An 8,366-nucleotide genomic window follows, 5' to 3' on the forward strand; every position below is an offset into this window, starting at 1 on the left:
CCGCCGTCCGGCCGTCCCAGACCATCGCTCCGGTCCCGGTCGAACCCCTCTCTCCTCCCCTCTCTCCCTAGGTCGGTGAGCAAGCCCACAGCGCCACCGAACGGAAGGAAACTCCTCCGAGGAGCCAACTGTGCTCTTGCCGAAACTCACTCCTCCGGCCGCCATAGCCGGAGCTGCTTGGCTCTTGGCTCGAAAGAAAGCCCTCATCCTGTGCAGCAACCCCTCCAAAGGTCTCACCCTCTCTTGAGCTAGGTAAGGAGTTATTTGGTGTTGAAGCTCTAGGGTTTTCTAAGATGTTTTCATTTGATTATCATGGTTAGGCTTGGAAATGGGTGTTGTGCTAGTTAAGAAAGTTGTAGAGGGAGTTGAAAGGAAGTTGCTGTTAAAAATTTGGTAGGCATTGGAGGTTGCCAGAGTCGGCCTTCGGCCGCCGCTGACAGCGAAGCAGGCGGTGGCGCTACCACTGTTTAGGGGATTTTCATGGTTTTTAATTGGTTATAATAATAGGAGTTATTGATGTGAATTTTAGAATTTTTGGAGAAGTTTTGGATAGGTTTGGAAATTTTTAAAGCTTAGTAATTTTGGCGGTTATTTAAGGTAGAATCCGGCCGTTGGATTAAAGTCGTATAATCGGTAAAAAGTTGAATTAAAGCTGCCAGTATGTTAAGTGAAGTTTGGACCCTATTGAGTTAAGAATGGCGAAGTTGGGCAACGATGAGTGTGATTAAGGCTCACATTTAATTATGCCTATTTTGTGTAAGTTTTGGATTTTTGGTTGGGAAATTAATATTATATTTGGAACAGGACGAGAGGAGGCCCGAGCAGAAGAAGCCTCGGAGCGACATCAGGCTTAGGCCTAATTTCTGGGTGGACTTTTGTTTTAATTGAAAAACATGCGATGAATTATTCTGTTGATCATTTATTTCTTCTGCTGAGATTTATTTCTTTCTCGGATATTTGGCAATTTTCCTCCTTTGGAGAGTTTCCGAAAATGAGATTTTCGGTGGATATGTATTTTGGATGTTTATGAGTATAATATGTATATAAATGCTAGCTAGCCATACGTGCTTGGTCCGTCATAATGAGGTAAAATACCATTATGGCGTGACGTGAGTGTTAGACACAAGCGTCATAGCCCTATATGAAAACTACTTTCTTTTCTGGTTTATTTAGGTTTTGATATAGGGAGTCCACACGTATATATATACCCGTCCTCTTCGGTCATAATGAGGAAAAATTCCATTATGGCGCGACATGAGCGTTAGACGCAAGCGTCGTAGCCTTGTATGAAATTCTACTTTTCAAATTTGTTCATAGAATTCATACAAGGAGTCTGACGAGTGTAAATACATACACATATATGTTTATATATACTTTAGCCTGACAGGTTCCAGTTTATTGAGTTTGGAGACTAGCCAGAGCTAGTCATGAAATTGCCAGGGTATGAGTTGTGTGCTTTTGAATTTTTGCATGCAACATAATTTCTTTGGAAATTCAAATGGGAATGCATAAATATTTTATTTATTAATTTATTTTTGTCCACTCACTCTAACGGTTTCAAATGTTTTCCCCTGGGCCCTTCGTTTTAAAACGCCCAGTCTGTAGAGTTCAGGTTGGCACTAGTCAGAGGCGAGGCATAGTTACCCACATCTCTTCCACCTTTCATCAGTAGGTTACTTGTTAACCTACTACCATATTTTCTTGCTTCCGCTAGTGTTTAGAAGCTCTGATTTCCTTGGGATCCTTTGTATAATAGTTCGGTTGTGTGCTAAGTCTTTGTTTATTAATTTGGGAGATATCCAAAGGATGGTGTATGATATAAATTGGATATTTATGTGTTGGATTTGTAGATGATATTATTTTTGTGTGTGGTGGATGTGTTATGGGGGAGCAGGTGGCTCCAGGTGTTGAGTTGGATGTGTTGGTATAGGAGTGTTATCTGATTTTTTTCAGGATAGGGTTGTCCATTTTGAAGGGAGGTTACGCCGAATTTTTCGGTAAATTTTCCTTGGAGGTGGTCCCCGCAAGACTTACTCCAGATTTAGGGTAAAATTTGGGGAGGGTCTTGACAGTTGGTATCAAAGCTTCAGGTTTCTTTTCCTGCCTCCTTGTCACTATATTATTTACCTAAGTATCACGTAGTGTCTATAAAGTGATGATCTGACCGCGGCGGATTCATTGGCAGTTTATGCTTTAGATGCTATTTGTTATTAGGTATGTGTGATAGTTGTGTTAGTCTTGTTTATAGACTACTAAATATCTTCTTCCTCAGGTACTATGCCTCCTAGACGCCAACGCCAACCCCGTGAGGGTAGTTCAACCAACGCCAATGAGAGCAATGAGGTAAAGGAGCTAGTAAATTCTATGGGAGATATGTTGAGGGGAGTGTTGGAGCGAACTCAGAACCCTCGGACTATGAAGAAGAAGGATCTTTATGAAGGTGGAGCAAGGGAGTTCAAGGGTGCCAAGGGACCCTTTGATGCTTATAACTGGGTAGACAAGATGGAAAAGGCTTTTGCGAGCACTGGGTTGCCAGAAGATAAGAAAGTGAAGATGGCAGTGACTTTTTTGGATGATTCAGCCCATCACTGGTGGTCGCTTGCCAGCAGGTATGTTGAGGATGCTCAGAATATGACATGGAAGCAGTTTAAGATGCATCTTAGGGCAGTATTTCAATCATGGCCACCGCAGTAGGATTCAGTCAGATTTCCTGAACATTCAGAAGAGGGATAATGAGGGGGTCATAGAGTTCGAGCAAAGATTCACTTCCCTGAGCTATCATGTGCAATACCTGGTTCCGAATGAGAGGACCAGGATTGAGATGTTCGTTGGGGCACTTGGTGGTGTGTATACAGACAAGATGACGGGTGTAATTTACCCGACCTTTATGGATGCGGTTAGTGCAGCCATGGCCATTGAGAACATGAGGACACATGGTGCTCGGCCCCGTGATTACAGTGGCCCCAGTTAGGGTACATCCAAGAAGGCTGCTTCATCATCCGCTTCTGGGTCTTCTGCTGGTAGTGGCAGTAGTGGGGGATCGAGTTTTGGTGCTTGGAACAGGAATAGAGGACGTTTCGGGAGACCTTCTCGGAGTCATTTGGGTAGGCAGCAGTCTGGTCAGTATGGTTCTGGTGGCAGCTTCCATGGTGGGTCCTCTGGTAGTCAGACTTTTTCTTATGGGCAGCAGCAGTTTTCTGGATGTTTTGAGTGTGGTGGTCAGGACCACTTCAGGAGAGATTGTCCATTGTTCGCTCAGAGGACCACCCCTACCCCTACTCAGTCAGTTGGTCAGTCTTCAGCTAGAGGCTCTAGTAGTGGTGTCCAAGGCAGTGCATCGACCAGTGGTAGCTCTCGGCAGGGTGGTGGTCAGCGTGGACGTCCCATGACTCGCGCTAGATTGCATGCTATGACCCAGCATGAGGGTCGTACTTCTCCAGATGTCATCATTGGTACGTTATTAATTTTTGGCCAGCCTGCAGTTACTTTAATTAATCTTGGAGCCACCCATTCATTTATGTCTAGTAGATTTGCCCTCCATGCCAATGTGCCATCATCGTCTCTTCCAGGCGAGTGGCATGTTTCTCTACCCTCCAGTGAGGTGATGAGGATAATTGGGTGTTTAGTGGTTGTGAAGTTTTAGTAGAAGGAGTTAATTTCAAGGCCGATTTAATTCCTTTAGATATAGTGGAGTTTGATGTGATCTTGGGAATGAACTTTTTGGAAGCATATAGAGCTATGGTAGATTGTTTTCAAAAAGTAGTGGTGCTTCGAAGTCCTAGTGGATTTGAGGTTGCTTTTCAAAGGGAAAGAGATGTTATTTCGAGTTGCCTAATTTCCGCTGTTGCTGCAAGGAAATTATTAAATAAAGGCTGTCAGGCCTATTTACCTCACGTTGTGGATACAAGTATGGGAGTTTTGGGAGTAGAATATATTCTTGTTGTAAGGGAGTTTCCGGATGTTTTTCCTGAGGAGTTACCTGGTTTGCCTCCTAAAAGGGAGATAGACTTCTCTATTGAATTACTTCCCGGAACTATGCCTATCTCACAGGCACCTTACAGAATGGCTCCAGCGGAATTGAAGGAATTGAAGACTCAATTGTAGGAGTTGGTAGATAAGGATTTTATTCGGCCTAGCATGTCTCCATGGGGTGCTCTGGTGTTGTTTGTTAAGAAGAAAGATGACACCATGAGACTATGCATTGATTGTAGAAAACTAAATCAAGTCACGGTGAAGAATAAATATCCGTTGCCTCGCATTGATAATTTATTTGATCAGTTGAGAGGTGCTTCTGTTTTCTCCAAGATTGACTTGAGATCTAGTTATCATCAGTTGCGGATCCGGGAGAGTGACATAGCCAAGACTGTTTTTCGATCACGCTATGGGCATTATGAATTTGTGGTGATGTCATTTGGACTTACTAATGCACCCACGGCGTTCATGGACCTCATGAATAGGGTGTTTAGTCCATATCTTGATTGTTTCATCATCGTATTCATAGATGACATCTTGGTTTACTCAAGAAGTGAGAAGGAGCATGCCAAGCATATAAGAATAATATTACAGACTTTGAAAAATTCTCAGTTATATGCTAAGTTTAGCAAGTGTGAGTTTAGGCTTGATAAAGTGGGGTTCTTGGGTCATGTGGTTTCGGAGGAAGGAGTTAGTGTGGATCCCCAAAAGGTGGAAGCAGTGTTAAATTGGAGAAGACCCACCACTGTGACGGAGATTCGTAGTTTCTTGGGATTTGCAGGTTATTATCGGCGTTTTGTGCAAAAATTTTCAAAGATTGCTGCTCCTCTTAAAAGATTGACCAAGAAGGGAGTTAAGTTCGAATGGTCAGATCAGTGTGAGCTAAGTTTTCAAGAATTGAAGAATCGCTTGACTAGTGCTCCTGTATTGGCACTTCCGGATGATAGTGGAGAGTATGTGGGTTTTTGTGATGCTTCTAGACGAGGTCTAGGTGGGGTGTTAATGCAGCATGATTGAGTTATTGCCTACGCTTCTAGGCAATTAAAGCCGCATGAGGGGAATTATCCCACTCATGATCTAGAGCTTGCAGTTGTAATTTTTGCTCTCAAGTTGTGGAGACACTACCTTTATGGGGCCAAACGTTAAATTTTTACCGATCACAAGAGTCTTCGGTATGTGTTCACTCAAAGAGAGCTAAACTTGAGACAGAGAAGGTGGATGGAGTTGATCAATGATTATGATTGCACTATTGAGTATCATCCTTGAAAGGCTAACGTGGTAGCGGATGCTCTTAGTCGAAATCCCTCCATATCTTTGTCTCATATAAAGACGGTTCGAGTTCCACTTCTTTGTGAGTTGCGAGCTTCAGGGGTGGATTTATCAGTGGATGAAGTTGGTGCTTTAGTAGCTAGTTTTCATGTGAGGCCAATTTTGGTTGATAGAGTGCGGGAGGCCACTACCAGAAGAAAGGCTTTAGCCGACGAAAATAAAAAAACCAGGCCGACGAATCATTTTTTCGTCGGCTAAAATTTCGTCGGCTAATTTATATTTTCGTCGGCTATGGTCAACTTTAGCCGACGAAATAAAAATTTCGTTGGCGAAAGAATTTATTTCGTTGGCTAAAGTTCACAGACTATAGCCGACGACTTTAAAAATTTCGTCGGCTAAAATGCTTTATATTTACAGATCTAGACAGCAGCTCATCTGGGAAAAAAAAAACGGAAGAAGAAAAACCGGGAGAAAAAGTTTGGGTGTTGTCGAAATCTATCCATAATTAGTTTGTGGAGCTATATATAGGTATGTACATGTGTATATATGTTGATTTTGAGTTTTATTTGACTTGATCGATTTTGAGTACGTTGGATGTATATATATATATATATATGTTGATCGATTTGGTTGATGATTTGATAATATATATGAAGTTGTTGTTAATAAGTAGTAGATATATATATATATATATATATATGTTAATTAATTTATAATATTGTGTTGATGGTATGAAGTTATTGATGATATGAGTTGATGATGATTTTGTGATGTTGTTGATATATAATATTGTTATGAGTTAATCGATTTTGAGTACGTTGGATGTGTATATATATATATGTGTTGATCGATTTGTTTGATAATTTGATAATATATATGAAGTTGTTCATAAGTAGTAGATATATATATGTTAATTAATTTATAATATTGTGTTGATGGTATGAAGTTGTTGATGATGATTTTGTGATGATGTTTATATATATAATATTGTTATGTAATTATTAAGTATATATATATATATATGTGTGTGTGTTAATTACTTTGTTATCAATTAGTTGTAGTACGTAGAATATATACTAAATGAATTGAAATTTTATATATGGCATAGAATTTAATTAATAATTCGCTAGCGTTATACATATATATTTTGTTATATTTTCAGGATATGGATAAGAGTTGGATTTCGCTTCCAAAATGAGACAAAAGATATGGTAAAGGAGTTATGAATTTTCTAGAATATGCGCTGGCTAATACTAACGGGAATACAATTTTCTATTGCCTGTGCACGAAATGTTAGTGTCGCAGCGATATGCATCGATTTGCGATTGACAAAGTATGGCAGCACCTGAAGAGTAACTGGTTTTGGGAGAAGTACACATGTTGGTTATATCACGGTGAAACATCATCAGGGGGTCCGCATGATCATGGGCAATTTTCTGAGACGGGCAGTACATCCAACGATCCAACAACGGCCTTCATCAACGACATGTTTTCTTATGAGAGCGGTGTATGTGTTTAAGGACAGTATATGCCTAAGCCGGTGCAGCCCTTCCCTAGAGCTGTCAACACTGCTGGTATTGACAAGTACAACAAACTGCTTCCTTTCCAACAGACCCCTGTGTACCCCGGTTGTCAGAAGACCGTTCTTAAAAGTGTGATGGACGTAATGAAGATTAAAGTTGAGACAAAATCGACCGTAATGAAGATTAAAGTTGAGTACAATGCTTCGATGCTGCCCCACGGTCATCGTCTTCCTACTACTCATCATAAAGTCCGATGTATCCTGAAAGATCTTAGGCTTTCTTACATCAAGATCCATGCATGCAGATATGACTGCGTTCTCTTCTAGGGTAAAGATCCAGAAGGGAATGACCTTGGTGGCCTTGACGCATGTCCGGTATGTCACACTGACAGGTATAAGCTGTCTCCTGCAGACAATAGGAAACCTGTGAAGGTACTTCGATATTTCCCGTTGAGGGATAGGCTGGAGCGGTTGTACATGTCTTCACACACGGCCGAAGCTATGAGATGGCACGCTGATAGGGAATTGCATGACAAAGATACCCTTATACACCCTGCTGACCGGGAGGCTTGGAAGCATATAGACAGGGAGTTTCCTCATTTTGCGTCAGAGGTCCGAAATGTGAGGCTCGGGCTCTCATCCGACGGGTTCAACCCTTTTGGCAACATGAGTCTTCAATACAGTGTATGGCCGGTGATTTTGGTACCATACAACCTTCCTCCATGGATGTGCATGAAGAAGGAATACAATATGTTGAGTTTGTTGATTCCGGGGCCTGGTTATCCAGGGAAGTGTCTCGATGTGTATTTGAGACCTTTGATTGAAGAGCTTAAGTTTTTGTGGGACGTTGGTCATCCCACTTATAACAAGTACATGCACGAGATGTTCCAGATGCATGTCATGGTTGTTGGTACCATCAGTGATTTTCCTGCCCGTGGGATGTTGTCGGGCAACGTTGTTAGGGGATACAAGGCTTGTCCAGAGTGCCTTAGCGATGAGGGGAGCAGCAGTCATTGCAACAAGATATGCAAATTGGGTCACCGTACTCTCCTTCCATATGATCACGAATGGCGGCTCGATGCACAGGCATTTGATGGGACCGTAGAAAACGGTGTGCCTCCCAGAGGAGGAAGAAGATGTTGCGTATCAAGAGCCCAACGCAATAGGTATTCCTAACTCCTCTACCATTCGCCTTAATAATTTTAAAGCGGGTCGTTCGGTGCGAATTCGTGATGAAGAGCCAAGGCTTATTGATGTTGATCCAAATCAAGAAACAGACGAAGACTCTGGCGATGAGGAAATGCATAGATTACCAGAAATTAATTTTGACACCGAAGAAGACTCATCGAATGATTCCGATTACGAGCCTTAGTTTTAATTTAGAGGACGTAATACATTAATTTGTAATAAAAAAGAATGTATTACATTTATAGTTTACATATGTTGAATTCATATTTCTGTTATTTTATATGAATTTTGATGATATATGAACAGAAAGTGAGTATGGTTTACATTAAACCTTCAGTTTTTTTAATGTATTTTTTATACTTTAGCCGACGAAATACACCATAATTCGTCGGCCTATACCATCTTAGCCGACGAA

Source organism: Fragaria vesca, linkage group LG1, assembly GCF_000184155.1.
Source record: "Fragaria vesca subsp. vesca linkage group LG1, FraVesHawaii_1.0, whole genome shotgun sequence".
NCBI lineage: Eukaryota > Viridiplantae > Streptophyta > Magnoliopsida > Rosales > Rosaceae > Fragaria > Fragaria vesca.